Here is a 15,113-nt window from a genome sequence, read left to right on the forward strand (position 1 = left end):
TAATTTGCATATGTCACACAGTGCGATGTAGTATTCGCCTACAGTGCGGAAGTTCATGGAAGTCCATATTGGTCAGAAACTATTAATTGTTATATAAATATAAAAAACTGACTGTCACAGGCAAACATAAATCAGGTCTGAACAGGTGCTTATCTAGCTAGAGTAGCCAACTCAAATACTATTGAGTTGACTACTCTTAGTAAGCATCTGTTCAGACCTGATTTATGTTTGGATGTGACGGTCAGTCTTTTGATTTGTATTAGCCTTCTGACTGAGCACTCCGCCCCTTAGCCGCAGGCATTTTTAATTGCAACAGGATCCTACCTGTTGTGAATTCGCTTTCTGTCATTCCTCTGGTTACTAGTGAAGGTAGTGGAGCTGGATATACCTGTAGACTGTGAGCCCTTGCGGACAGGTTCCCCTCTTCTTATGTACTTGTGTGTCCTTTGTCTTACACATGTTTATTATACTTGTCTATTTTTCCCCTTTTCACATGTAAAGCGCCATGGAATAAATGGCGCTATATAAATGCATAATAATAATATTGATAGAGGGGTCGCGAGTTATCTTCCCGGGCTCCCTCTGGTGGTTACTGGAGGTAATGGAGCTGATCTAATTAACAGAGGCCTGCCACCTGATAATGAGGAGGATGACTGGAGATATGGAGTTTCTGACTCGATTTAAGACAGTCGACTCCCTCTATCCCTGCTGGTGATTTTTTCCTGCCTCCTGAGGTCTTAAGCCCCCGTTACACACAGCGAGATCACTAGCAATATCGCTGAAACGTCACTGGTTTTGTGACGCAGCAGCTGGGGCTGTGATGAATTTCCATCCTTATGTTACTGTTTGTGCCAGTCTGATACTTACCTCCGACCGGCTCCCCCGCTGGTTATTGCTGATCGCGCGAGAAGGTCCTGGACCATTTCTCGTCGGGCGCTTCCTGTGGCGTTGACGAGCGACACGTGGACGCGGGCGGGAGGACGTCAGGATCGCCACATCTGTCAGGTAAGCAGCGACCCCCGACCGCTGCTATGTCGCTGGTGAGATCTGCCTGTGTGGCAGCTCACTAGCGACCACTTAGCAATGCACCAGCGATCCATATCGTTGTCGGGATTGCTGGTGCATCGCTAAGTGTAACGGTACCCTTAGTTTCCAGCTCAGTCCCTGCATGCTCAAGCTAAGTGTTCTTTTGCTATTGTTCACATTTGATTTGGTTTTGTCTATTTCAGTTTTGTGTGGTCAGCCAGCCCCGGCTGGGGCTGTGCTGAATTTTCATCCTTATGTTACTATTTGTGCCAGTTTGTTTTTGTCCCTTATTAGATTGGCCTCTTTTTGGTCTTTCAGAATATACCAGAGTGCTGATATAGTGGGCGAAGTCTGGTGACTTCAGTATTTTTCTATCAGACGTGTTGGGCATTGTTTGCAGGGTTTTTTGCATGATTGCAGACAGTCTTTCCTTTCCTGTCTAGTTAGTGTGGGCCCCATCGTTTGCTCAGTCTGTTTTCCTATCTGCGTTTGTGTTTTCATCTTGTGTCACCGACAATATATGTTTGGGGGCTATCTATTCCTTTGGGGTCTGCTCTGGGGCAGTTTAGATTTCCCCTTTCTTGCTTTAGGCTTATTTAGTTCTCCGGCTGTGTCAAGGCGTCTAGGATCATCGTAGGTACGCTCCACGGCTACTGCTAATTGTGTGGATAGGATCAGGGGTCTGCAATCTGCTTAGTTACCAACCTCTCTGGTTTTCTGTGGCTTAGCTTGGTCTTGATTTCCTCCTCGGTGACCCAATCATAACACCTACCCCTCCATAGAGATTTAGACTTTAGTCTAAAGGCCCTTTTACATTTAGCGATGCACCAGCGATCCGACCAGCGATACGACCCGGTCAGGATCGCTGGTGCATCGCTAAATGATCGCTAGTGAGCTTTCATACAGAAAGACCTCACAGCGATGCAGCAGCGACGCAGCGCACGATACTCACCTTTCACACACAGCGATCCTGACGTCCTCCCGCCCGCGTCCAGCGTCGCTCGTCTCACAGAGCAGGAAGCGCCCAACGAGAAATGGAGCCGCCCGATCAGCGATGGACAGCGGGGGAGCCGGTCGGAGGTAAGTATCACACATAGCGATATTTAAATCTGTTTTAATTTTTGGCAAGTGGTTTTTGTTTTTTTTGTTCCATGTTAAAATCTATTATTTTTAGACTTGTAGACCCTGATTCATCAAAAGGTTTGTGCCAAAAATCTAGCATAACCCACTTTTCAAAAAGTTGCAACATTTTTGCTCATTGCAACAATGTAAAAATTTTGCAACGTGCCATTATTACACCAGGTCTGTCAAAAATGAGTGGAACTTGGGTGGGATGGAGTGTGGTGACGCTTGTTCATCTAATTCATGATGAGTTGTGCCATACCTTGCCCTAGAAATTTTACTCCAGTCTTTTGACCATGCCTCATTATTAAGACTGGCATGAACAGCAGTCTTGATGAATCAGGACCAAACACAGCAACTCCCATCTGCTTCATTCAAGTGAATGGTTTTGTCTGGGTTCTCGTCAGAATACAGTTTTTCAGGGATTCCAATGGAAATCCAATATGGCATTAGCTCTGAAGACAGACATTGCAGAATGGGCATTCCTACTGAGTCCTTGAAGCTCCACATATCAGCCAGATGCATAATTATTCACTTAATAATATACCCTAAAAAAAACTGGCCACAATACCCCCTGAATACTACAGTATATACACTGCCCCAAATGCAAAGTCAGCCAGTGCTCTCAGCTGCAGTCCACTGATAGTAATAGAAAAAAATTTGAGGTCTCTATTATTCAGGATTGTACTCTCATGACTGTAGAGAGAATCCACATTTTAACAGAACAGAGACCCAACCCCCCCCCCCGTGAATCAGTGGTGGTATGCATGTAGTTCCATACAGTGGCATGTAAAAGTTTGGGTACCCCTGGTCAAAATTACTTGTGAACAGTTATACAAGTTGAAGATGAAATAATCTCTAGAAGGCCTAAAGTTAAAGATGACACATTACTGTTGTATTTCATGTTTAAGGCTGGTTTCACACTTGTGTTTTTTTTTTTTTTTGCGCTGTTTTTTAGCTAAAAAAACGCATGCCTTTTTTTCCCCTATCTTTTACATGGGTGCGCATACATATGGATTTGTACGCGTTTGTATGCTCATGCGTTTTTTTGTACTGTGCGCTCGGGCGCACAAAATGCATCCTGTTGCATTTTTTGTGCATCCAACTTGCCCCAAAAAACACATGCGCACGCAATGCGTTTTTTACAGCAAAACACCCATTATAGTCTATGGGTGCACATACGTGCGCACGTATGCGCAAAAAACGCATGCGGTTTTTAAACGCACCAAAACCCACAAAAAAAGCGCACAAACGCATGATGCGTTTTTTCATGCGTTTGTGTGCGCAAAAAACGCACCGCAAAAAAAGCAAGTGTGAAAGTAGCCTTACATTTTGAAAATTACAAAAGTTTGGGCACCCTGCATGGTTAGTACCTAGTAGCACCCCTTTTGAAAGTATCACAGCCTGTAGATGTTCTTTGTCACCACCTAAGGCCTCTTTCACACTTCAGTTTTTTACAATTAGTCACAATCCGCCAGGTTTTGAAAAAAACGGATCCTCAGTTTTCTTTTGAGGATCTGTTTTTTTCCCCATTGACTTCCATTAATGGCGGATTGTGACGGATTGCCGTCCGTTGCATCCGTTTTTTTTGAGAATCCGTCAAAAGTTGCTGCCTGTCACCATCCTCAAAGATTTCAAAACGGAGCTTGCAACGTTTCTTTCGCTGGCGGATCCTCCAGACACTCATTTAACCCGAAATAATTCTTTCTGGGTGCCGGGGGAAAAAAAAATTTCTCTCTCTCTCTCTCTCTCTCTCTCTCTCTCTCTCTCTCTCTCTCTCTCTCTCTCTCTCTCTCTCTCTCTCTCTCTCTCTCTCTCTCTCTCTCCCTCCCTCCCCTGCGATTCCTTTAAAATTCTTCATTTGTCGGATCCGTAAAAAAAAACTGACAGGTGGCATCCGTTGTCATCAGTACTAAAACGGATCCGCCATCCGTCCTTTTGGCGGATTTTGACTGATGCAAAAAACTGAAGTGTGAAAGAGGCCTAAGACATTCAATTCTTATTTGAGGGATTTTCGTCAATTCTTCCTTGGAAAATGTTTCCAGTTCTATGAGATTCCTGGGTTGTCTTGTATGATCTGCTATTTTGAGGTCTAGCCACAGGTTTTCAATGATGATCAGATCAGGGGACTGTGAGGGCCATTGTAAAACCTTCAGCTTGCACCTTTTGAGGTAGTCTATTGTTGATTTTGACGTGTTTAGGATCATTATCATTTGTAGAAGCCATCCTCTTTTCAACTTCAGCTGTTTATTACAGTTAATGTCATGTTTGCATGAAGCGTTTGTTGAAATTACATTGAATCCATTCCTCCCTCTACTCATGAATTATTCCCCGTGCCATTGGCTGCAACACAACCCGAAAAGCATGATTGATCCATCCTCATACTTAATGGTTGGCGAGATGTTCTTTTCCCGTAATGATGTGCCCTTTTTTCTTCACACATACCTTTTGATCATTGTGGCCAAAGAGTTCTATTTTAACCTCATTGGTCCACAGGACTTGTTTCCAAAATGCATCAGGCTTGTTTACATGTTCTTTTGCAAACTTCTGACGCTGAGTTTTATGGTGAGGACACAGGGGAAGTTGTCTTCTGATGACTCTTCAATGAAGGCCATATTTGTCCAGGTGTCTCATAACAGTAGAACAATTTACCATAACTCCAGAGTCTTCTAAATCTTTCTTTTTGTAGTCAAGCGGGGGTTCTGATTTGCTTCTCTAGCAATCCTAAGAGCAGCTCACAGAAATTTTGCTTGGTCTTCCAGACCTTAACTTGACCTCCATTGTTCTTGTTAATGGCATTTCTTAATTAAATTTCGAATTGAGGAAAGGGCAACTTGAAAACGCTTTACTACCTTCTTATAGCCTTCTGCTTTGTGGGCCTCCACCATTTTCATTTTCAGGGTGCTAGGTGCTAGCAGCTGTTTAGTAGTGATAGGTTCTTCTGTTTTTTGGCGAAAGGTTATAGAAGACTGGGTTTTGATAAAGCTGGGAAATTTGCATCACCTGGCCCTTCCTAACGATGATAGTGAACAAGCCATAAACCTAACAGGCTAATTTAGGTCTAAAACCTTGGTCAAAGTTAGCTAAGCACAGATATCTTCCAAGGGTGCCCAAACCTTTGCATCAGCCTATTTTCCTTTTTCTAATTTTTAAAGTGAAAAACAAAAAAATTATATATACAGTATATCACAAAAGTGAGTACACCCCTTTTCATGGGACAACATTGAAGACATGATGCATTGATATAATGTAAAGTAGTCAGCGTACAGCGTGTATAACTGTAAATTTGCTGTGCCCTTCAACTCAACACACAGCCATTAATGTCTAAGCCGCTGACAACAAAAGTGAGTACACTCCTATGTGAAAATGGCCAAATTGTGACCAAAGTGTGAATATTTCGTGTGACCACCATTATTTTCAATAATGTCTTAACTCTCTTGGGCATAGAGTTCACTAGAGCTTCACAGGTTGCCACTCCTCCATGACAACATCATGGAGCTGGTGGAAATTAGAGTCCTTGCGCTACTCCATCTTCCATTTGAGGATTCCCCACAGATGCTCAATAGGGTTTAGGGCTGAAGACATCCTTTGCCAGTCCAGCACCTTTCACCACTACCGGTGATATCATCTCAACCAACACTGGAACTGCTGCAACCCACCAACCTACTGTCTCCTTCCCCACCATCCTGTAGCATGTAAGCCCGAAAGGGCAGGGTCCTCTCTCCCCTCTATCAGTCTGTGATTGTTAGTTTGTTTACTGTAAGTGATATCTGTAATTTGTATGTAACCCCTTCTCATGTACAGCATCATGGAACCAATGGTGCTTTATAAATAATAATAATAACCTCAGTTTCTTTAGCAAGGCAGCTGTAGTCTTGGAGGTGTGTTTGGGGTCGTTGTGATGGAATACTTTCCTGCGGACCAGTTTCTGGAGGGAGGGGATCATGTTCTGCTTCAGTATGCCACGGTACATGTTAGCATTCATGGTTCCCTTGATGAATGGAAGGTGGAGGAGCGCATGGTCTCCAATATCCACTAGCTCCGTGATGTCGTCATGGCGGAGTGGCAACCTGTAAAGCTCTAATGAACTCTATTCCCAAGAGAACTAACTTGAAAATAATGATGGCCACAAAAATATTGACACTTTGGGCACAATTTGGCCATTTTCACATAGTGGTGTACTCACTTTTGTTGCCAGCGGTTTAGACATTAATGACTGAGATATTTAGAAGCCATACCAAATTTAAAGTTATATAAACTGTACACTGACCAGGGGTGCCCATACTTATACATGCCACTGTAGATGGTAAATGAAGCCATGGTCACTAAAGGTTCCTAGTGATCATGGTGATCCCAGCAATATGACCATTACCCTGAGGATAAGATATTATGTTATGGATTTCGGGAAAATGCCTTTAAAATTGATCCATGTTTAAGGATCCTGTAAGACGATTCCTAAAATTATGGGACCCTATTATTATTAGTCTTGTTGAAATAAAATCCACCACTTCCATTACGGTCATGTTATCAGCAGTTTCTTAGTGCTAGCTCTTTTTTACAGATTACACTGAGTGGTATGTAAAGACTAAATGTCACTGGGCATCTTGACATGTGTCCCAATGACAGTAGTAGTGCCAGGTCATTTTTGGACAGTAGTATACTATCTGATAACACTGAGTGATTTACTTGAGTCTTTGGTTGTGACTATGATATGACACAGGCTCCGTCAGCACATCATCAGATATCGAATCTCTTCAGGCTTCATCCAGTTTCCATGTCTTTTATGATATATTGCTGAAAAGATTTATTTTGTTAATTTTATTCAATTATATACGCCATTAATTCCACAGCGCTTTACAAATATTATCGGCACTGTCCCCATTGGGGCTCACAATCTAGAATCCCTATTAGTATGTCTTTGAAATGTGGGAGGAAACTGACACAAACACGGGGAGAACATACAAACTCCTTGCAGATGTTGTCCTTGGTGGGATTTGAACCCAGGACCCCAGCGCTGCAAGGCTGCAGTGCTAACCAGATACATTCCCACTTGGCAACCATCAAAATTCTCTATACTGTGGAGTCTATAGTGTTAATATTTGTCATAGCCCAGGGTTGACTTCATAGTAATTATAGTAAATTACTGGGATTATAGTAAATTCTAGCAGTTTGTCTATGGAAAGCTTCCAATGTGCATTAATATATTATTTTGTACTTTTTCAAGGCTTGTCTTAAAGGAGTTATCCAGGACTACTTAGTTTATAGACATGTAGTAAAAAATTAACAAGCAGGGAGTTTCAGACTACTTGTCTGTTGTTTCCTGGCGCCAATCTCTGCCAGCTCAGAGAGGTCACATACCGCCCCTACTGCAGCGTTAGCGGCTGCCGCTGGCCTCACATTGACAAAGCAGCGGCTTCTCTTCCCCCTGCTCTGTTTATGTTGCGTGACTGGCAACATCATACTGAATAGCACATCCCTACTAGTGTGAATAAAGCAACGTGTTGCATTTTGGTGCGGTCGCCGCACCGTCAAAACGACACATGCGGAGACATCCGCAAAACATCGGCACGGCCTGCGTACCTAATGCTAAAGATAGGGTACGCAGGTCGCATGCCGACGGAGGCGGAGCTGACTGGAGGAGGTGCGGCCATGGGCGGAGCTTCACGGAAGAAGTCCACAGCCCTCCACAGCTCCTCCATGTGCAAATGTGAGACCGGCCTTAGTCCTGATCCACTCAATTCTGCACTAGGTGAGCTGGGCAGATGCTGTCACCTGTTGGGACACGTGCAGTTAGTCATTACCATGGGACAGGTGTACAATACCAGCCCTGTTCACCTCTTGATGCAGAAGTCAACGGACAAGACTAACCCTCTAGGTGAAATGGGATTTTATTACGATGAATTAAAACTGAGTCTGTTTTTTATCTCTCATAAAGATTTCGATAAATTATTTCTGAAAACACCAACAATATTCTATGTATCCTATGGTTATTTTTTGGAGTGTTTCTTTGTCTATATTGCCTAAACATCCAAGTTTGTGACCCATCTTCAGCACGATCACAATTCTTTGCTGGATTGAGTAAGATGTTGGACACGATCTGAGTTCTGTTTTTCGTGACACACTCTGTAGTTATTCTCTCTTGTGAATCTCATCCCACTTTAATAATTCCCAATTTTTTTTTTTTAACTTAAAAACAACCTTGGAATGGTGATAACACTTTTAACTCCTATATATTTACATCTTTATTAGCCGCATTGTTTCCAATGAAAGCTCACACCTCCTTGGTGAAGTAGAACTCATTACTTCCAATGTTACAGGCTGATTGTGTAAAACCAGGCATCGGCCATAAGATGCTACACTACACACCCTAACCCTAACAACATGTTGATTTGATTGCTTTATTATATACAGAATGCCAAATAAAATGTAGCAAATAACCTCATAAGTCACTTAATAGTGTGTTGTGTGGATTTCTACAGAACTGGCTGCATCATTAACTCACTCCTTCTACGTAGCATTCAATGAGCAATAAAGAGCCGACACACGGTGCCCTCATAAATGAGACATTTTAAGTACTGTACATTCTTACTTCACTAGTCACATCAAAGCCAATCAGCAAATACAGGAACATTCATTGCTCACACTGTGATTAGTGCATCTGACCATCTAAAGTGTTCCTTCAGAACAGTTTCTTGGTATGGCACAATAAGACATTACCTTCTGTTTGCACGAAACATTTCCTCTATTTAACTTTATAGTCTAGATCTTTCCAGGTATGTTGGCCATCTATTTTAGTGCCTGCCCTGCCATTGGTACCAACATCTAGCGTCATCATTGGTGACATGAGTCATCTTGTGATCTCATTGTGTCTATAACAAATTTAGGCATTTCTACATCTTCAATGTATAAGGATTCGTTCGTTGGTCCCGTTGTGGCCTACCTCCGAACCCACCAGAAAAAGAAATGGACTTGTCAACACCAAGTCAGATTACAAATGCATTAGGAATGTACAGCAGACCCTCCTAATAAAGGCAGGGGCAGCACAGGTGCAAAATACTGATGAAAACACACTCAAAAACCTACCAATTGGTTACCTAGTAAAAAATGCACACAAATGAGGCTTGCATAGGACGCCAGTCAAACAGATAGTTGTTGATGCACAGTGTCTGGCTGACAGCCTATTAATGATGCCCATACTATTAGATCAGTCGGGCTGTCCCTCACTATGAGTGCACTCCACAGGGACAGATGTCCCAGTTAACCAACACTAAAAAGCCTGACTGCATCTTGCAAAAAATGTAAAATAATGTATACGATAAATACATTACATTGGGTACTGGTCGACATTTTGGCCAAATACACAAGCTCACAACCCACGTCAAGGGTCTTCACACGTGTGAGTCGTAGCACTAAAATCAAAAATGGCTCACTGAAGGACATAAATTCAAAAAACATTGCAGAAAAAGAAACAGCCTTACCAACACCATGTTAGATTACAAATGCACTAGCAGAATGCAGCAGACCACCATGATTCCCCGAAAAAATGGAAGTCGGGCATATGCTCCATTGGGGCAATGGCACGTTTGCTCTGTCCATTGGAGTCTATCTGGCATGCATCATTTTCAGGCATATACGCCTACTGGAGGCAGACACAGACCTAGTAGACTGCATCTGGGTGTAGTTCTCCAGTAGACGTGTATGCCAGAAAATGATGCATGACAGAGCACCCGTTCACTCTGTCGGCACCATTAGAATTGATGGCGCATACGCCTGACTCCTGTTTTCAGGGGGTTTCGGATGTAAGCCACGACAGGTCAAACCAACGCATGCCAAAACGCAGTTTGAAAGCACCGTAAGGAGCTTTTGCGCATCTTGTTTTAGTCAGTGTCACATGCTCCCTGTCAAGAGTCAAGGATTAATGTGTCTGGACTAAAAGAAATTGTTGAGATGCAATCTGTTACATAAAGCTAACCCAGGAATAGCTCAAGCTATTTTTATTGTTTATGGCCTGTGTAAAAGCCCACTTGCTGCACTAAATAAAGGATGTTATGGAACATTCTACACTAGTGAAGTGGTAAATCTCTTCACTCAATGTACAGGGTGGGTCAAAAGTCAAGAACCACCCAAATATCTAGAAGACATTTAATTAAATATTCCAGTGAATGGCAGCTGACGCCTCGCTCAGCCCTTTCCCTTACTCTTCATAAACCCCAACAAAGCGTGCCGACATCTCTTGGCGCCTGACTGTCCATTAGCAATTTATATTCTTGCTATTATGGACTCGTGGTGAAATAAAGCACAGGTCCATAAAGGCCAACCCGTAATCCTGTGCATCCAATACCCTCCTGACTCCATCTGTGGAAATCTAAATAAATCTGCATCCAACATCCCATCTTCAGAAATCTAAAATACATTTAACTTAGTAATATGTTTTTCAAGAAATTCAACCAGTCTTCTCTTGTTAATTGTATCAAACAAACTTAAAGGGATTGTGCGGTAAAAGTTTAATAATGTCATTGCTTTTAGGCTATGTTCACACGTCGCGTTTTTTTCGCGGCGGTTTTAAACACGTGATTTTGCCGCGAAAAATAAGCACCCATGCAATCCTATGGGATTCCGCAATGCTGTGCGGAATCGCTTCGCGGTAAAAAACGCAGCATGCTCATTAATTTAGCGGAATCGCGGTGATCCCGCACCCATAGGAATGCATTGTTTTGCTTACTTTCCGCATGTGGCTGTGCACACCATGCGAAAAGTAAGCAGAACATTTGCGGATGGTACCCACGGTCCGGAGGAGAGGAGACTCTCCTCGGGGCTGTGGGTACCATATCCCTGTAAAAAATAGAATTAAAATAAAAAATATTGTTATTCTTATCTTTCGGCGTCCCGCGCAGCCTTCCCGCCTCTCTCCACGCTCCCAGTCCCAGTAATCCTTTGCAAGAACGACCGCGATGACGTCGCGATCTCGCGGGAGCACGATGTCTCGCGGTCATTCGCGATGGGAGCGCGAAGTCTCGCGGTCATTTGCGCAAAGGATTACTGGGACCGGGAGCGTGGAGAGAGGCGGGAAGGCTGCGCGGGATACTGGAAGGTATCAATAACAATATTTTTTATTTTTTTTATTTTTTACATCCTATCTTTTACAACTGATCAACTGATGATACATAGGCAGCCTCATTAGTAAAAAGTTGGTCACACTCGTCAAACACTGTTTGACAGGTTGGTCATACTCGTCAATCAGTTCTCAAAGCAATGCTACAGATCACTTGGAAAACGCTAGCATTCTGCAAGCTAATTACGCTTGCAAAACGCTAGTTTTTCCGCGGGATAATCGCGGAATTTAAATGCGATTTTCCCATGGAATCCGAAATTCTCGCGGTAATTTCCGCGAGAGTTCCGCTACGTGTGCACATAGCCTAAGGCCTCTTTCACACATCAGTTTTTTGCCTTCAAGCGCAATCCGGCTTTTTTTTGTAAAACCGGATCCGGCGAAATGCAATGCCGGATCCAGTTTTTCCCCATTGACTTGCATTAGCGCCGGATCGCGCCGGATGGCATTGCGTTTCATCCGTTTTTTGCCGGATCCGGCTACTTGTCTCATTCCGGCGTCTGGAAAAAACGGCTACTGTAACGTTTTTTGTCTCCGGCGAAAAAGCCGGAAGCGCCGGATCCGACGCTTCCGGCTTTTTGCCACAATGAAAGTCTATTGGCGCCGGAATGCGCCGGATCCAGAAAAAGACGGATCCAGCCACCGGATCCGTTTTTTTAAGTCTGCGCATGCTCAGATCCAATTGGCCAGCCCCCAGGAAACAGATATAACCTGCTAGACGGATCCAGCAGAAAAACGGATCCGTTTCTACAGTTCTCCAAAATTTATGCCGGATCCGTTTTTTCTAAAAATAGCCAGATCCTGCCTGACGGCAAAAAACTGATGTGTGAAAGTAGCCTAACAGTTAAGATTTAATATCTAGGATGATAGCAAAACCTAGTAAACAAACATTCCGCCCTAGACATGGTTAAAGGTCTGGTGAAACACCTTTAGAAAGAACTGCACTGACCATTTATATAGTTGTACATTGTACTTAGATCACCCCTAAGCAGAGGCATAATTAGTCAGGTGGGCACTGATGCAATATCTGGACTGAATATATATATGTGTGTATATATAGTATATACTGTGTACATATAGTGGGTACGGAAAGTATTCAGACCACTTTAAAATTTTTCACTCTTTCATTAGTCATTTGGTAAATTCAAAAAAGGTTCATTTTTTTTTCTCACTAATGTACATTCTGCACCCCATCTTGACTTAAAAAAAAAGTGGAAATTTTTGCAAATTTAAAAAACTGAAATATCACATGGTCATAAGTATTCAGACCCTTTGCTCAGTATAAAGTAGAAGTACCCTTTTGAGCTAGTACAGTTCTTGACACCGGAGAGATCACAAAGAATCCCATCGCTACCATCACATGTGATGAACCTGCACCTCACCACCCCGCCTGATGTCACTATTAAGTCAGATGGATCACATAATGCAGTATCCCCACTTTCACCAATGTGACGTTCCAACACGTAGGGTTAGCTTAGTACACTTTACACAGACATCCCCTGTCCACATGTGCCCAGGGAGGTGCAGGGTGTGAGAGGATGTGGCCCAAGCAGTCACTGATGTGGCACCACACTCACAACCCTGACACGCACCAGTAAAACAGATCGCTGCCAGCCTGGTAGGACGGCCACCAGTTCTTCGTGAGACATAAGCCTGGTCCGTTAACAGAATTATATCGGGCTATAAACCAGCCAAGGTAGCATGGAAAGTTAAACCGTCTTGATTTGTGGATCAAGATGAAAGAGCAGCTAAAGATTATTTACAGGTGCATCTTACAAAATTAAAATATCAAAAAGTTAATGTATTTCAGTTCTTCAATACAAAAAGTGAAACTCATATATTAGATTTAGTCATTACAGAGTGGTCTATTTCAAGTGTTTATTTCTGTAAATGTTGATGATTATGGCTTACAGCCAATGAAAACCGAAAAGTCATTCTCAGTAAATTAGAATACTTTATAACGCCTGCTTGAAAAAATTATTTTAAAATCAATCCGAAATGTTGACCTACTGAAATGTATGTTCAGTAAATGCACTCATCACTTGGTCGGGGCTCCCTTTGCATCAATTACTGCATCAATGCGGCGTGGCATGGAGGCGGTCAGCCTGTGGCACTGCTGAGGTGTTATGGAAGCCCAGGTTGCTTTGATAGCTGCCTGCAGCTGTCTGCATTGTTGGGTCTGGTGTCTCTCATCTTCCTCTTGACAATACCCCCATATATTCTCTATGGGGGTTAAGGTCAGGCGAGTTTGCTGGCCAATCAAGCACAGTGATACTGTTGTTTTGGTACTTTTGGCAATGCGGACATGTGCCAAGTCCTGCTGGAGAATTAAATTTCCATCTCTAAAAACTTGTCGGCAGAGGGAAGCGTGAAGTGCTCTAAAATTTCCTGGTAGACGGCTGTGCTGATTTTGGTCTTGATAAAACAGTGGACCTACACCAGCAGATGACACAGCTCCCCAAACCATCACTGATTTGTGGAAACCACACACTAGACCTCAAGCAGCTTGGATTGTCTGTCTCTACTCTTCTTCCAGACTCTGGGACCTTGATTTCCAAGGTATAGTGTGAAGTATAATATATAATACCAATACATTTTTGAACAAGTTCTTTGAGGCTTGTATAGCAACGACATCTACCCAAGAATATGTAAAAGTCTATGGATGAGCAATATTTTACACTGATCAATTTTGGAGCAAGTTTTTTGCTATATACCAAGGAAATGTACCCAAGAACATGTAATACTGTATGGATATGCAATATAATACCAATACGTTTTTGAAAGTTTTAGAGGCTGGAAAATTTTGAAACTTTTTTTTGAGTGTTATGTATCACAAAAATGTACGTCCGAACACGGAATAGTGTATGGTTAAGAAATGTAAGCAAGCAATATTTTTAAACTTTTTTTTGTAGTGTTATATACCACCAAAAATGTGAAAGAAAGCACATAATACTCTATGGATGAGTAATCTAATCCAGAAATATTTTTCTACGTTTTTTGTCAGTTTTACATTCCGCAGTAATGCAACAATAACTATGCTAAATTGTATAGATTAGTCATTAAATCCTTAAAAAAAAAAAAAAAAAAAATTTGAGCGTTAATATTTTGAAAGTGTACTTTATGTACTTATACACACATAAAGGCTTTGCAGAAAGTGCAAAGACAGACAAAATTTATGAGGAGGTTCATCCATAGACCCTTGTAAGGCAACAGCTGGGGGGTTTCATTCAAATGTTTTAAAAGTGTACTTGCTGTACTCCTACACTTGTAAAGGTTTTGTACAAAGCCAGGAAAAAATTATGCAGGGTAATACAGTAATCTTCAGTTGTCTGCTTCTCCTTCCTCTTGAGGCTGGGGGGACTGCCTCCACCTGCTTACTGGATCCCGATTCCCAGGTGCCTGGGCTGTAAGTGACTTGGCTTCAGGTAGTGCCGGAGCCCCAAGCATATAGAAATGTGCAAGAGCCCCATGTGTCACCTACACTATCGGCTGCTCATGCATAGGAGATGGGGAACCCCCAAGGACAGTACGATTTCTCGGGGTGGTAGTAGCCCTATCTCGAGCCATCTTAGAAGCCACTCCCAAGCTTGTTCATTCCTCAAGATGGGTTCATCATGTTGTCTTCCTTCTAGGAGCACACCCACTGCATACCAGTGATGTTGCCTCTCCATCTTGAGGATTGTGACCCAAGTTCCAGTGCCAGCTCTTGCAGCCTTCAAGGCAAGTGTTCTGTCTACTGCCCAATGGTTGAACGAGATGTGATGATTACGGGTCACAAACTCATCAATGCACCCACTTTTCCCTGATGGTTGTAAGTAACTATCACCCCCCAGGATGCCATCTCTTGGTACCTTAT

The sequence above is a fragment of the Dendrobates tinctorius genome, unplaced genomic scaffold, assembly GCF_039654945.1.
Source record: "Dendrobates tinctorius isolate UK_male_01 unplaced genomic scaffold, ASM3965494v1 ptg000064l, whole genome shotgun sequence".
Lineage (NCBI taxonomy): Eukaryota > Metazoa > Chordata > Amphibia > Anura > Dendrobatidae > Dendrobates > Dendrobates tinctorius.